The sequence below is a fragment of the Pongo pygmaeus genome, chromosome 7 (assembly GCF_028885625.2).
Source record: "Pongo pygmaeus isolate AG05252 chromosome 7, NHGRI_mPonPyg2-v2.0_pri, whole genome shotgun sequence".
Classification (NCBI taxonomy): domain Eukaryota; kingdom Metazoa; phylum Chordata; class Mammalia; order Primates; family Hominidae; genus Pongo; species Pongo pygmaeus.
The window spans coordinates 157,675,166-157,691,554 of NC_072380.2; the positions used below are offsets into that span (position 1 = coordinate 157,675,166).

The 16,389-nt window shown below is 53.4% G+C and overlaps 1 protein-coding gene across 4 annotated transcripts in view; it reads right to left on the reverse strand.

Moving 5' to 3' along the window:
- ARHGAP39 (Rho GTPase activating protein 39) overlaps positions 1-15,697 on the reverse strand; it is a 157,356-nt gene extending 141,659 nt beyond the window's left edge. For 3 of the 4 annotated variants that reach the window (XM_054499347.2, XM_054499344.2, XM_054499340.2), the window contains exon 1: positions 15,503-15,694. The gene's annotated coding sequence lies outside the window, so the exon portion shown is untranslated. Of the gene's footprint in view, positions 1-15,502 lie in introns of all 4 variants that reach the window. The other variant, XR_008504250.2, reaches the window with a different exon arrangement.
- Between the last annotated feature and the right edge of the window lie 692 nt (positions 15,698-16,389).

Sequence of the window (16,389 nt, forward strand, 5' to 3'; positions counted from 1 at the left end):
ATGAACAATCACAAGTATTGTCAAGGATGTGGAAACATTGGAACCTTATGTATCGCTGTGGGAACGTAGAACGGGGCAGCTGCTTTGGAAAACAGTTTGGCATTTCCTCAAAAGTAAACATAGAATTACCATATGACCCAGCAACTACACAAATATTCATAATAGTCAAATGTGGAAACAACTCAAATGCCCAGCAATGGATGAAAGTCTAAAGGAAATGGGGTTGACCCGTACAACAGAACGTCCCTCAGCAATAAAAAGCAACAGAGCTCGGACGCATGCTAGAGCGTACCGGGAAGCAGGATCAGCGCCTGGGACAAGGAGGCTGTGCCCGGGTTCACCACACCCCTCCCATCATCCTCCCCACCGGGCCATCGAACCTCTGAATCCCACACCTCTGCCATCTCCCCTCAGCCTCAGCCCCACTGTCATTCACCTGAACCACAGGTGGCTCAACCATTTCTGTATTTCCTGTCAGTCTCCTTGATGTGCTCCTGACACAAAAGCCTGGGTGAGGCTTCAAGAAGACTATTTTGGGTGGGCCCTTGGTGCAGTCTGGCTGGCTGCCTCACTTGTCCCACCCCCCACCCTGCTCCAGGCTCCCTGGGCTCCTGCCATCCAGTCCTGCTACCCCAGGGCTGCCACAGGAGCTGATCCCCACCATCTCCTGCAGGCCCCAGACTCAATCTCCCTCCTGGAGGCTTGCCCTGAGCTCCTCATCTAAATGAAGCACGCTAGATTTGCTCTCACAGCCTCATCCCCGTCCTTCAGATCACACACCTCAGTTGCCCACTGTGTGTATCTGTTCCCTGCACTAGACTCAGAGCTTCAAGAGACAAACGCTTTACCCCTGCACTGCCAGCCCCCAGCACCACTGATCAGCACTCAGACCACACACTGCAGTTGCCCACTGTGTGTATCTGTTACCTGCACTAGACTCTGAGCTTCAAGAGACAAATGCTTTACCTCTGCACTACCAGCCCCCAGCACCACTCACCGGCACTCAGTTATCCATGGAATGGATGACCAGAAAGGCACGACCACCCAATCCAGCTCTGACGACGCTGCGTGGTGCTGCTCCCTCCTCCCACACCAGAGACCCCCACCACACACATGTGCTCACACTCAGCACACGCAGTGCTGCCAAGCCTCAGGGCCGCCAAGCTTCTCCCAATACCCAACCAGGGCCCTTCACATACCAAGCACATGCTAATTAATTCCAGTTTGTAAACCCTAATGTCAGTTCTCTCTGTGGAATGAGGCCTATGTCAGGTGTCTCATCCTTGCACCTGGGGCCCATGCCAGGCTCTGCAGGTCACTGACAAGAGTCTCTGCCCTGCAGCATCTCCCAGCCAGGGGCACAGGGTCACCAACAGGCCAATTCTGCAAATGACTTACCATTTAAAATACATCAGAATGCGTCAAGGGTGGATAATAACTTCACATAAGTTCTGATGTTTTCCGCAAAAGAAATGAACGAATAAAGCTGGAGTTAGAAAGAAGCTATTGCCAACCCCTTCACTCTTCCTAACTGCATGTTGACTCCGAAGGTGGGGCTCAAGCTGAGAAGTGCTCCCCTTCAGGAGACAGTCTCACTCTACACGCTGCAAACACCAGCCTCCCACCTGCTCACTGACCCCGAGATGCCTGCTCACCTGGGCTCTCGCCAGGCACTCCAGTCACACAGAGCTGCTGGCTCCGGCTGCACATCCCTCCCGCCTGAGGTGCGCTCTTTTTGCGCCTGGTGAATGGCCCAAGGCTCAGCTGCCGATATTCCTCCTTTCCAGACAAGACACCCCTTCTCCAGAAAGCCTACCTGAACTCCACACCCCTCCCGGCCAGCCACCCTAGGGTTCTCCCTATGACCCCAGGCACACAGCCACCTCTGCTGTCCACAGGATGTTAGCACAACTCACTCCCGTGTCCCCCACCAGAGGCCTGGTCTGTCTCCTCCCTGTCGGGGGTATCTGACTGGCAAGTGGTTGGCACATACAGGCGACAGTAGAGATAGGGGCGAGATGAGTGTGGGTGGGCCTGGCAAACACAAGACCAGGTGTGAGAGCCCTGCCAGAGCAATGGAGACGGGCTCTGCCCAAGTGAGGCTCATCCTGGGTCCCAGTGGCCTTGGGCAGAAAGCCCCACACTGTTCCTGGACGCCGTCTGTGATTCCGGCACATGCTGTAAACGAGGGTCTCAGGGACGTCACAGCACTACCCCCTCCCAGATGTAGGAATTTCCACAGCACGGCTGAATTCTGAATAGAAAATAAAAGGTCAACACAGCTGCAATTAAATAGAAACAGCACCTAGAGTTTCAGAAGCTGCTCCCCTTTATCAGCCACACATGCAGCAGGCAGTCAGATTCCGGGAAAACTTACACTGCAGAGGCTTCAGCACAGCTCTGAGTGCCAGGAGGAACATGCTGGCCACCACTGTGATCACAGGGAATGCTTGAAGGGACTGTAACGGAAAACCACTAGGAGTATCTCAAGGCTAACAGTAAACTCAACCCACGAAGGAAGCATCAGCCACTCTGCCTGGACAGTGTTGGGGCCTCTAGTAGTTTACAGTAATAATCAAGAGAAAAAGCAGAAAAGATGAAAGGAGCATGGCAAGAAAGGAAAATAGACTTAAACATTGTTGGCCAGACAAGGGGTTCTGGACCCTGTGTCCAGCACCCTGGCTGCCAGGAGCTGGGGAGACAGTGGTGCTCCCACGCCTCACATCTGTCTACACTGCCATCAACTGTGCTCTGTGTGCGCTTAGACCAGCCTGCAAGAGGCTGGTTCATCAGCCTCTTAGTGTTGACATTAATTTTTAAAACTCCTATTATACACAAATAACAGTAATTTACAGAACCCACTGAGACTCAGCCATTCTTCAGCTTCACATCAACCTTGAACAAATAAGCAGGACAAGCATCTTATCTGCAGATGAGAGCTCGAGTGCTTAACTCACTTATCTGCGCTCAATCACACAGGCAGCGATTAAGTCAATGTTTAACTCAAGTCTTCTGCACGGAGACCAGTGTAGCATCTGCTACCACCTGAAATTTGACACTGATCAGGGGCCAGGCACAGTGGTTCATGCCTGTAATCCCAGCACTTTGGGAGACAGAAGCGGGAGGATCACTTGAGCCCAAGAGTTCAAAACCAGCCTGGGTAACAGGGTGAAATCCCGCCTCTACAAAAATTACAAAAATTAGCTGGGCATGGTGACATGCACCTATTGTTCCAGCTACTTGGAAGGCTGAGGCAGGAGGATCACTTGAGCCCAGGAGGTCAAAGATACAGTGAGCAGAGATCATGCCACTGCCCCCTGGCATGCGTGATAGATCGAGAACCTGTCTCAAAAAAAAAAAAAAAAAAAAAAGAGGAAGAAAGAAAAGAAACTGATCAGGGACTCATCGCCTTGCCACAGCCCCCAGGAACACATCGGCACCAAGGCCCTCTGTGGGCATGCAGCCTTCTGACTCTCACCTTGGAATGTTCTCTTCTGAAAAATCCTAGTCACTCCTGTTTTTAACAGCTTCATTGAGATAGAATTCACATTACATACAATTCACCCAATTAAAGTATATGATTTTAGGTTATTTTTAGTATATTCACAGATATGTGCACGTTCACCACAGTCAACTTTAAAATATTTTCATTATGCTAAAAGAAATTCCATACCTCTTGGCTGTCATCCCCCAGCCCTTGGCAACCACTAATCTACTTTCTATCTCTACAGATTCACTTCTTCTGGACACTTCACATAAACGGAATTGTCATGAGATCCTTGGGGTGTTGCTTCACCAGCCAGAAGCCGCTGTGGCCAATGGCACCTTCTGCCTGAGTATTGCTCATGCCCACTGGGATCATTCCACCCACTCAGCCTGACAGGTTGTGCTCAGCTCGCACTACCGGCCCAGATCCCACACCTGCCAAGTGCAAGCCAGGCGCAAAGTCGCAAGGGGTGTGTGGGCAAGCAAGCGCTGGGTCAGGCCACCGTGCATAGCCAGGCATGCCGGCTGCAGTGGGGCAGGCTTCTCCAGGTGCCAGCTCTGCGCGAGGCTGCGGCTTGACCAGATGTACTGCACGTGGCTTCCACTGTGGGCACCTGTATCTGGATGAGGGGAATGCAGTGGTATTCGGAAGCCTGGAGATGCCGGGAACCACAGAACCCCAAAGAGGGTGTCACAGCCCTGGCTTGAGGAGACCCTAGGTCTGGGATCCCCAAAGTGCTGCAGCTCTTCTCTCCTTTTCATTACCTGCAACGTGGTGAGTGGTGGGGGGCAGTGGTCGGGGGAGTGTGTGTTTCAGCCCTGTTTGTGTTGCAGCTCATTTAGTCCCACCATTCAGCAGGTCCCAAGTTCTTGTCACATGTCCAGGAAGAATGAGGTATGTGAACAACTGGAGAGTAAGCAAGGTGGAGAGGAGCTTCACTGTGCGACAGAACAGCTCTCGGGAGACCCACAGTGGGTAGCTCCTTTCCGCATACGGGTTGTCCTGACGACTGTTCAGGTCTCAGCAGAGAGGAGACTCGGACTGGTTAGCACCTATCCTATCTGCAGGCAGGCTGTCCTGTTGTTTGCCTGAGTCTGGCTGAGTCCAGGGTTTTTATGGGCTTCAGGGGGGAGAAAGTACGTGCTGATTAGTTCATGGGTGGCCGTGGGCAAGCCCAGAAAAAGCACCATAAACTCTTACTCTGGTCCATGGAACTGGCAGCCCAGCCCCCAGGCTTCAGGCTGTCCCTGACTTGAACATGGGGCCTCACCAGGGACCTGCTCCTTTCCACTCAGGAGCCTGTCTGCCTCCTGCTGCCATCAACCTGCCGTCCATGGTGTCCAGGCTATTCGTGCTGAGGGGCTCCTGCAGGCCTGAGCCAAGCTGCCCTCAGCCCCTCCTTGGGCTCCTTCCTGTGCTCACTCGTCGGCACCCAAAGTCCAAAGGCGGCCGAGAAGGCAGGGGGCTGGCATGTCAGTTTTGCCCCAAGTGCATGCACACCTGGCCAGGTTGCAACAGTGCCTGGGCTCAGCCTCAACTTTGTTCCAAAATTGACGTGGGCACCAGGAGCAGAGAGAGGCCAGGCAGTGGGAGCAGGCTGGCCTGCTTCTGAGTCTGCAGGGGAAGGGGGGCTTCCTGAGTCCCCGAGAAAGCAGGGATGTCTGGGTCCACAGCCACAGCTGGACAGCTGCAGCTGTGCCCAGGAGGGCCAGGCTCCCACCCCTCCAACTTGGAAGGGGGTGCGGCTCCTGCCTGTTCCCAGTTCCCACCAGCTCCGTGGACCATGCAGCCCCAGGCCTCCCCAGCTGCAGCCAGCGTCATGGCAGCAGCCACTCCAGACAAGCCACCAATGCCATTAGAATCATACAGTGTGTTTCCAGCTTCTTTCACTTAGCATTTTTTTTTTTTTTTTTTGAGACAGAGTCTTAACTCTGTCGCCAGGCTACAGTGCAGTGGCATGATCTCGGCTAACTGTAACCTCTGCCTCCCGGTACACCACTGTGTCCGGAATTGGCGGGTTCTTGGTCTTGCTGACTTCAAGAATGAAGCCGCGGACCCTCGCGGTGAGTGTTACAGCTCTTAAAGATGGTATGTCCGGAGTTTGTTCCTTCTGGTGGGCTTGTGGTCTTGCTGACTTCAGGAGTGAAACTGCAGACCTTCGTGGTTAGCATTACAGTTCTTAAAGGAGGTGCATCTGGAGTTGTTCATTCCTTCTGGTGGGTTTGTGGTCTCGCTGGCCTCAGGAGTGAAGCTGCAGACCTTGGCGGTGAGTGTTACAGTTCATAAAGGTAGCGTGTCCAGGGTTGTTCCTTCCTCCTGTCAGGAGTTGTTCTTCCCTCCCAGTGGGTTCCTGGTCTTGCTGGCTTCAGGAGTGAAGCTGCAGACCTTCACGGTGAGTGTTACAGCTCATAAAGGCGGCGTGGACCCAAAGAGTGAGCACCAGCAAGATTTAGTGCAAAGAGCGAAAGAACAAAGCTACCACAGCATGGAAGGGGACCCCAGCCGATTGCCGCTGCTGGCTTGGGTGGCCTCCTTTTAGTCCCTTATCTGGCTCCACCTACATCCTACTGATTGGTCCATTTTACAGAGAGCTGATTGGCCCATTTTACAGAGAGCTGATTGGTCCGTTTTGACAGGGTGCTGATTACAAACCTTCAGCTAAACACAGAGTGCTGATTGGTGCATTTACAATACTTTAGCTAGACACAAAAGTTCTCCAAGTCCCCACTAGATTAGCTAGACACAGAGCACTGATTGGTGCATTTACAAACCTTGAGCTAGACACAGGGTGCTTGACTGGTGCGTTTACAAACCTTGAGCTAGACACAGATTGCTGATTGGTGCGTTTACAAACCTTTAGGTAGACATAGACTACTGATTGGTGTGTTTACAAACCTTTAGCTAGACAGAAAAGTTCTCCAAGTCCCCACCCCACCCAGAAGCCCAGCCGGCTTCACCTCTCAATGGTGGGACTTTGCCCGGGCACTCCAGCACTTAGCCAGGGCACTCTAGCAGCCCAGAGGGAGCTCCTCCCAGATCAAGCCCAGCAGGCGCCAGCCACAGCCCCGGCTCCCGCCCACGCCTCTCCCTCTACACCTCCCTGCGAGCAGAGGGAGCCGGCTCTGGCCTCGGCCAGCCCCAGAGAGAGGCCCCCACAGCGCAGCAGCAGGCTGAAGGGCTCCTCGAGCGTGGCCAGAGCGGACGCCGAGGAGGCGCCGAGCGCGAGCGAGTGCTGCTAGCACGTTGTCACCTCTCATCTCCACGCCCAGCTAATTTTTGTATTTTTAGTATAGACAGGGTTTCACCATGTTGGTCAGGATGGTCTCCATCTCTTGACCTCGTGATCCGCCCGCCTCGGCCTCCCAAAGTGCTGGGATTAGAGGCCTGAGCCACCGCGCCTGGCCTGCATATTTTTAAGGTTCACACACGTTATAACATGAATCAGTAACTCACTTCCTTTTATTGCCAAATAATATTCCATTGCAGGAATGGATCACATTGTGTTTATCCATTCATCCGTTGATGGACATTTAGGTTGTCTCCACTTTCTGGCTGCTGTGAACACTCATGGACAAGTTTCTGCGTGGACGTGTATATTTCCAGTCACTCAACCAAAAGAACACACAAAAGGTGAACCAGTTTCCAACTGAGACACTCATTTAATTTGACCTACTATATTATTTAAAATATAGAGAGATGAGATAATTAGGAGAAATAAATGACCAAAGGAAGTGCAGAAATAAAGACACTAAGAGACAAAAGCAAACCCTGATGTGACGGAATAAACGGTGATTGAAGAAAGAGATGCTATTTCTAAAATGGGTCCTACAGGTACATTTGGGAAACACTGTGCCTATAGCCTTGCTCGTAACTGCACGAAAATTCCACAGCACCTCCATACAGCCGAATACAGTGCAGCCATGGAAAGAATGTACTGGAAAATGTACTGATATGGAAAGATCTCTCAAACATAGTTGAAAAAGGCAAGGTTCAGAAACTTTTTAAAAAGAAAAGGGTAAGGAAAAAAAAGAACACATACACTTGTTTGCTTGCAAAGTTACAAAGTATCTCTAGAAGGACACACAAGAAGCTGGTCCAGCAAAGCTTCCAGGGGAACCAGGTTCCAGGGTAGAGACTAGGAGGCTTCACTGAGCTCCCTTTGTACTTTTGAACCACGTATATTATCTGCTCAAAAATGTTAATAAACAAAATTGAAACTTTCTAGGAAGCAAAAATAAAGAGAATCTGTGAGAATCCAGACATTTATACTTAGGAAAGCAAGTTACAAGAGAGGCCCAGGAAGATGGAAGCAGTGGACGTGGGAAATGTGTCAAGGAGTCCCTCCCCCTGCTGTGCCAGCCATTCTCTGAGGGCAACTCCCCATCCTAAACCCAATCATCTTTACTGAAGCCAGTGCTCAAAGAAAATGTTGCAATCTGCAGCAAGACATTCAGAACACAAGCAGCCAGGTGCCATGGCTCATGTCTACAATCCCGGCACTTTCTGAGGCCAAGGTGGGAGGATCACTTGAGCCCAGGAGATGGAGGCTGCAGTGAGCTGTGATCATACCACTGCACTCCAGCCTGGGCAACCCACCCTGACTCTCTCTAAAAAAAAAAAAAGAAAATACAAATGTATCTGTTGCCCTCAAGGACTTCCCAGTCCGGAGGGGAGAAAATATTATGTGATTGTGCAGTGACCAAAAGCACCACCTAGAGCACTACGAGAGGGGGTGGAGCACCTGAGGACAAGGCAGCGATCCAGGAGGCGCTCCCACGGACATTACCTGAGTCTGAGTCAAAGGGCTGAAGGAACCGGTGAGCTTGGCTTAGTTTTGGAAGGAGGGACGCCAAGAAAGGCTTGGCCCATGACCACATGGCAGTTTTTCTGGAGAGCAGAGTAGGTTGGGGTCACGCAGCGCTGTGGAGCATGGCCCAGGAAGCACTGGGGAGCCAGGGAGGAGAGCCAGGCAGCAGAGTCACTCGCCTAGACGCTCTGAGCCTGGCGCCATCCCGTGCACTGTAGGATTTCAACAGCATCCCTGGCCTCCACAAATCCTTGGCCATCCCTTCCTAGTTGGGACAACCAAAAATGTCTCCAAATATTGCCAAATGTGGCACGGGGGGCGGGGAGTGGTGTCAGAATCACCCCTGGGGAGACCACTGCCCTGTGTGGCAGAGACAGGGGAGTGGCTCAAGGCTGCGGCAGGGGAGCCCCAGGAAGCACAGCCTAGTGCAGGAGGGACATGGCGCAGGTCCCGCTCAGGCAGGGGTTCTGATCACTGTTCAGGGGGAACTAGCAAGAGGACCTGGAGCCGTACCGCATGGCAGCTCGCATGGCAGCTGAGAGGAGGACCCAGCATGCCAAACTTCTAGGTGGTGACTAAGCAGATGGAGGTCCCAAAGTCCCAAAGGGTTGAGGCCAGAAGTGAACATGGGTGCTGAGTCTGAGCCGCCTCAGGGGCTCTCGTGCATGGTGGCCAGCTCCAGCGACCAGCGTCTGCGGCTGAGGGGAGACATCCAGCTGCACCTTCAGTCATCGTGAGATGGCCCAGACAGCAGGTGCGGGCTCCTTAGCTCTATTCAGCACAGCGTCCGAGCAGGGGCTCACCCTTCCCCACAAGAAGGCTGTGCGTCACACCCTGCTTTGGTCCGTGGACCCTGAGATGCCAGTCCAGGATAGTGCTGGAAAAGACACTAGGTTTCTGCCACTCTCTTGCCATAAAAACAGCATGTGCCATACAAGGCCTGGTCCTGGGTCTGGAAATGAAGACTCTTGGAAAAGAGTCACAAGCAAATGAAACGCGAGCAGGAATCAGCCTCTGCTGCTGTGAGCGCTGCAGTGCTGGGGTTGCTACTGCAACTCGCCCTGGAGAAAGCTGTCCAGTAAACTCCCGGATTTGGATTTCTTCCTTCACCAACCCATCCTACAGGACATCGCCAATTAAATCTCCCTAAACCATTAATCAGGACATCCCCTGCTCACAAACCTGCCTGCAGTGGCTCCTGTTAGCTAGAAAATTAAAATCTAGGCCGGGCGCAGTGTCTCATGCCTGTAATCCCAGCACTTTGGGAGGCTGAGGCGGGCAGATCACGAGGTCTGGAGATCGAGACCATCCTGGCTAACACGGTGAAACCCCGTCTCTACTAAAAATACAAAAAAATTAGCCGGGCGTGGTGGTGGGCGCCTGTAGTCCCAGCTACTTGGGAGGCTGAGGCAGGAGAATGGCGTGAACCCGGGATGCGGAGCTTGCAGTGAGCCGAGATCGCACCACTGCACTCCAGCCTGGACGACAGAGCAAGACTCCATCTCAAAAACAAAAAGAAAATTAAAATCTAAAGCCTTTAACTGTAATTCAAAGACCTTCTCATTATGACCCTTATCTCCCATTATTCCTTACACAACCTTTAAACCGCTAGAAACCACACATAACCAACCTTCTCACCTTTGCTCCCAAAATGTGAAAATACTTCTGTCTGCAGTGCTATGTCCCTACTCTTCCCTCTTCACATCCCACTGAGTACGGTTCAGCTAGAAGACCACCTCGTCTTGAAGCCTCCCTTCACTGCTGCGGCTCCCTGCAATTATCTCCCCTTTAAACTTCTAAAGCAAACTTTTCTGTAAATGGGCCAGATAACAAAGGGTTTAGGCTTTGCGGGCCACACAGCCTCTGCACAAGGAGTCGGTTCAGCCAGAGCAGCCATGGACAATACAGAAATAAACAGGTGCGGCTGTTGAATAAAACCTCATTTACAAAAACAGGCAGAGGAGTCTGCCAGTGGGGCTGCAGTGTACTGACCCCTGGTCTGGAGCACGGGTTAGGCCTTTAATCACAGAAGGACTCATATCTGTAGCAGATTTTTTCTTTTTAAGCTCCCTGAAAGCATGTCTGTGGCACTACAATGTAAGTACAACTGAGTATAAATTAGATGTTCGATTTTAAAACTACAAAACAATACTTGGAAAACACTTGCATAAAAAATTGAAAAAAAATTATTAATGCTAAATATTATGGTTTTTCCCACAGAAATCCAAAAACGCAAAAGAAAAGGAGGGGAAAGACACACCAAATGTTGCACCAAGAAAAATTCCACCCAATGGATCATAATAGCGGCCATAATCTCTTTTCACAATACACGAACTGTGTCAAAGACTGGTACGAGTTTCATAACAAGATTATCAATGGAAGGGGGTGCTATTTCATGTTAACAAAACTCACACATGTATGATAATAAAATTATTTTGTCACCATCACATTTCAGGGGGTTAGCAGGATGGCAGGCACCAGTGACCAACATGAGTTTTAGGGACGACTACCCCTGCAAAATCCTGGTCTCAGGTGTCTTGATACCAAACACAGCAGATGTGGCAGAGGAGTTGGCGTGCAGACCAGCTGAGGAGGAGGACCACAGCAGGTGGAAACAGTGTGGCCAGGGCATGGAAGTCAGGGTCATACTCAATCTCAGGGCACAGCAAAGACCTGTCAGATAAACTTCGGAACAAGTCTAAGTGGCAGATGAAAGACACAACAAAGCAAGCACAGTGGCAGCAGAGACAGCCAGTGTCAGAGGGTAAGGATTTCACTTGCTGAAGCAAGAAAGGTAACGAGAAGGGACAGGAGACAAGCCAGGCAGGGTAGTCCAGCTCTGCGAGGGAGTCTGTCCAGCTCTGCGAGGGAGTCTGCTCCACAGGCTGAACACCAGAGTCTGCTCTTTTGAGCCATGCCTTGTGGTGTCTTTATAGGACACCCGCAAAGCTAACTGTGAGACGGATCACATAAGGTCTATGACGCAGGACTGTGAGTCAATGAAGAGGCACAGCAGAGAGGCTTTGCTAGTAGAAGTAGGTGTCTCAATATAAGAGCGTATTTCATGGACTTTTTTTCAACAGCACCAAAGAAGCCAGTACAAGCCTACCAGGAGGCTGCATTCTCTAAACTACTGTTGATAAATTGTTCAAGGACATGCCAACTCTCCATGTAGCATGCAGCTTCCACAGCCCATCCCAGCAGAGAAGTAGGAGACAAAGCTGGGATGGGCATTTAAAAATCTATTTTAGGCTATTTGTGTTACCACTCTCTAAACATTAAATATTCTCACCTTAAATGTCACAAATCTCAAAACACTCTACTAAACGTGGAAGGGTTTTCCCTAATCTTTGTGTCACACAATGTAAAGGTGATGAGATGTGATTTTCTAAGGTAAAGCTAAAATACAGAGGGAAGAGGTGACCAGACTTGAGGACCATCTCCTTGAGAAATATGGGGAATCTTTCCACTATGTTCTGAAGCAAGTTAAATCTTACTTCTCGACCAGGCGCAGTGGCTCACGCCTGTAATCCAAGCACTTTGGGAGGCCGAGGTGGGCGGATCACGAGGTCAGGAGATTGAGACCATCCTGGCTAACACCGTGAAACCCCATCTCTACTAAAAATACAAAAAAATTAGCCGGGCGTGGTGGCGCGCGCCTGTAGTCCCAGCTACTTGGGAGGCTGAGGCAGGAGAATGGCATGAACCCGGGAGGCGGAGCTTACAGCGAGCCCAGATCTCACCACGGCACTCCAGCCTGGGCGACAGAGCAAGACTCCGTCTCAAAAAAAAAAAAAAAAAAAGGCCAGGCGCGGTGGCTCACTCCTGTAATCCCAGCACTTTGGGAGGCTGAGGCGGGCAGATTACGAGGTCAGGATATCGAGACCATCTTGGCTAACATGGTGAAACCCCGTTTCTACTAAAAATACAAAAAATTAGCCGGGCGCAGTGGCAGGCGCCTGTAGTCCCAGCTACTCGGGAGGCTGAGAAAGGAGAATGGCGTGAACCTGGGAGGCGGAGCTTGCAGTGAGCAGAGATCACACCACGGCACTCCAGCCTGGGCAACAGAGCAAGACTCTGTCTCAAAAAAAAAAAAAAAAATCTTACTTCTCACAACAGCTTAGCAGGCAGAATGTTACACTGCTGGTGATTCCACCTTCTCACTTTCTGTTATGTCCTCCCTGTCACTTAATGTTTATTTTAATAAATCACCTTTTCTGTTGCAAGGATAATACTGAGAAGTATAACAACAACGGCAGGCTGGGCGCAGTGGCTCACGCCTGTAATCACAATACTTTGGGAAGCCAAGGCAAGTGGATCACTTGAGCTCAGGAGTTTGAGACCAGTCTGGGTGACATGGCAAAACCCATCTCTACAAACAAAACCGAACAAAAAAATTAGCCAGGTGTGGTGACACACACCTGTAGTCCCAGCTACTTGGGAGGCTAAGGTGGGAGGATGCCTTGAGCCCAGGAGGTTGAGGCTGCAGTGAGCCATGATCGCACCACTGCACTCCAGCCTGGCCAGCAGAGTGAGACCCTGTCTCAAAAACAAGCAAAAACTGGCTGGGCGCGGTGGCTCACGCCTGTAATCCCAGCACTTTGGGAAGCCGAGGCGGACGGATCATGAGGTCAGGAGATCGAGACCATCCTGGTTAACATGGTGAAACCCCGTCTCTACTAAAAGTACAAAAAATTAGCCAGTCGTGTTGGCAGGAGCCTGTAGTCCCAGCTACTAGGGAGGCTGAGGCAGGAGAATGGCGTGAACCCAGGAGGCGGAGCTTGCAGTGAGCCGAGATTGTGCCACTGTACTGCAGCCTGGGCGACAGAGCGAAACTCTGTCTCAAAAATTAAAAATAAAAATAAAATAAAATATTCTTTTTTTTTTTTTTTTTTTGAGACAGTCTCGCTCTGTCGCCCAGGCTGGAGTGCAGTGGCACAATCTCGGCTCACTGCAAGCTCCGCCTCCTGGGTTCACGCCATTCTCCTGCCTCAGCCTCCCGAGTAGCTGGGACTACAGGCGTGAGCCACCACACCCAGCTAATTTTTGTATTTTTAGTAGAGACGGGGTTTCACCATGTTGGTTAGGCTGATCTTGAACTCCTGACCTCGAGCGATCTGCTCGCCCCAGCTTCCCAAAGTGCTGGCATTACAGGCGTGAGCCACTGCACCTGGCCATTTTTCTCTAAGAACGTCTTAAAACAATCTTATATAATAATTCATCTAAGTATGTGAGGCTTGTCTCTCTTTTACCTTTATAAACATGTGTTCATCCAAATATGACCTCAGCTTTCTTGTGTGAGAAACCAGCGCCACAGACTTCTAGCTTAACGTAAACTGGAAGTTTACATTACATTGGCAGTGCTGGGGAAACCAAAGACCCACTGACCCAGCACATGCACCCCAGAAGCACCAGATCTTGGCGGTAATAACAATTCCTAACTTTCTAGAACACAATGTGCCAGGAACAAAGTGTTTCACAAGTCTTAATTGACTGAGTCCTCAAAACAACCCTATGAGGCCAATATTATTAGTGTTCCCATTTTACAGATGAGAAGCCAAAGGCACAGAGACCTTGCCGAAGACCACAAAGCCAGTAAACAGAAGAGTCGCGACTCAGAGGCGGGCAGCCTGGCTCCAGAACCCGCCCTCCTGTCCACTCTGCTCCCCTGCCTCTCAGCAAGACAGCTGGCTAGACCAAGTGCAGGGAGCGAGGCGCCACCCCCATTCATTCACTCCAAGCATTTATGGCTACAGAGCCTGCGCCCAGGGCGGTTTATGGAATGAGTCTCCTCGATTTACAGCCACACCTCCTATCAAATCGCCTTTCCCTCCCCCGGCGCGAGAATCGCACCTTGCTCCTTGTGGATTGGGCGCTGCCGACGGAACCACCTGCTGTCTATAGAGGGCACCTAGGACGCAGCGTCCAATTCCCCTCACTGGCTTCAAAAGACAAATCTCGGTATTGTTGCACCAGGACGCACGAGAAGCCTCACCACTGTAGGTTTTTCAGCAGAGGTCACTGGAGGTCTGGCTAAACCCTTACAGCACTGAGGGGGAGGGGGCCCGGCTGCGTTTCCCAAGCTGCGCAGCGCCCACAGCAGCTGCTGGTGGGAAGCGGCTCGGAACACACCCACAGCTGCCAAGGAGCCGGCTGCACGTTTTAAAATAAAAAACGTCCTGGGCCCCAAAATGCACAGCCTGCCTCGCTCGCAGCCCTGGGCACGGAACGCCGCCTCCACCCACAGCACTCCAGCAACTGGGAAGCAACCGAGGAAATTCCAGCTCGGGGGGCAACGGGGAGAGGAAGGCTCCGAGCGCCAGAGCCCCAGCCCGCGCCTGCCGCAGAGGCGAGGCCGCAGAGCCCACCCGCAGGCGGCCATGACCCCACCTGGAGACGCCCATGTCCGCTCCCTGCGCCCCGGGGACAAAGCCCGAGGCTGCACCGCAGCGCACCGCAGCGCACCGCAGCCCTGCACCCGGGCCGCCCTTCAGGACGCGGGCACCAGCCCCGACCGGCGGGCACCCACCTTGTCCCCACTCCGAAGGCGCCCGAGAATGCGGCCAGTGCCCCGAGCTCAGGCTGGGCACACGTGCACCCACACCCACCACGGGCGGGGTCCCCTCACACCCCCCTCGGGCAGGGGCACACTCACACCCACCTAGGGCCAGGCACACACCCCCCTCGGGCAGGAGCACACTCACACCCCCCCTGGGGCCGGACACACCCACACTCCCCTCGGGCCGGGCACACTCATACCCACCGTGGACAGGGGCACACTCACTCTGGAGAGGGGCACACCCACACCCACACTGGGGCCGGGCACACTCACACCCACTTAGGGCAGGGACACAACCCACCCTGGACAGGGTACAGTCACACCCACTTCGGGACGGGCACACGCGCACTCACCCACCCTCGCACTCCCAGCCCGGCCCGTCGGCGCGCACCCGGGCCCCGCGCGGCCTTGGCACCTCGAGCCTCCGCGCCCCCCCGCCCCCGGCCCGGCCCCGCACACCCACGCCCCCTCCCTCCACGGCCCAGTCACAGCCCCTCCCGCCGCTGCAGTCGCCGCGGGCCTGGATTCCTCGCGCTGCCGGGCCTGGAGCCTCCGCCGAGGCTGGGCCAGCACCACGGGGACCGCAGCGCCGGCCCCTCCGCCATCTTCCCGGCCCGCGCCGCCCACCGCCCGCTGCCCGCGCTCTCACCGGCCGGCTGCGCGCGGGCCGCGCCGCCACAGTCCCTCATCCCGGCCCGCGCGACGCGCGTGAGCCGCCCGCCGCTCCCCGGCCTCTCTGCTGCTCCGCCGCCGCTGCCGCGGCAGCCCGTGCTGTCGGCGTCCTCCGCCGCCGCCGCCGCCGCCGCCGCCGGCCCAGTGCGCGGCGGCCGCGCGTCCTCCCGTCACCAAGCGCAACCCCCCGCCTCCGGCTCCGCCCCCGCGGCGGACACCACCCGCCGCCAGGGGGCACTGCCTCGCGAGGCCGCATAACGCATGCGCTGGCGCGCGGCATGCCGGGAGCCGGAGTCCCGCGGAGGGCGCGCGCGGCATGCTGGGAGCCGCCTGGCCCCGCCCCGCCGCCGCGCCAGAGGCTTCCCGCGCGGACCTACCCTGTGAGTTAGCGGTGTCTTCCCGTGTCTTTTGGTGCAGAGCAGTTACCATCTGACACGTCTCGGTGTGGTTTGGTGTAATTTTGCCCTCTCAAACCACGTTGGGCTTCCCAAGTCTGAGATTTCACTTTTCTTCAACTCTGGAAATACAGCCATTCTTCTCAAAACGTGGGCTGCCCTGTTCCTCAGTCCTTCTTGTGGCGGCTCGTGTCTCTTCACCTCCTGTTATTCTCACCTTTTTAGTCCTGTCACCTTTACTCGGTAATTCACTCAGCTGCAGCTCGACTAGTGCTCTATTCGGCGTTTTCTAATCTGCATTCAGCTTGGTCTTCTAGATTCTCTTAGTGCCATGTGCGTTTCTAGAAATTAAATCTGACTGGCATTTCTGGAGAAACGGAGGCTAAACAGCCTGAAGCTTCGACAGTAGAAGGCAGGGGCGCACACCCTTCAGTCCTAGACATTCCCTCGGTCCTCAACCGTGAGAAGC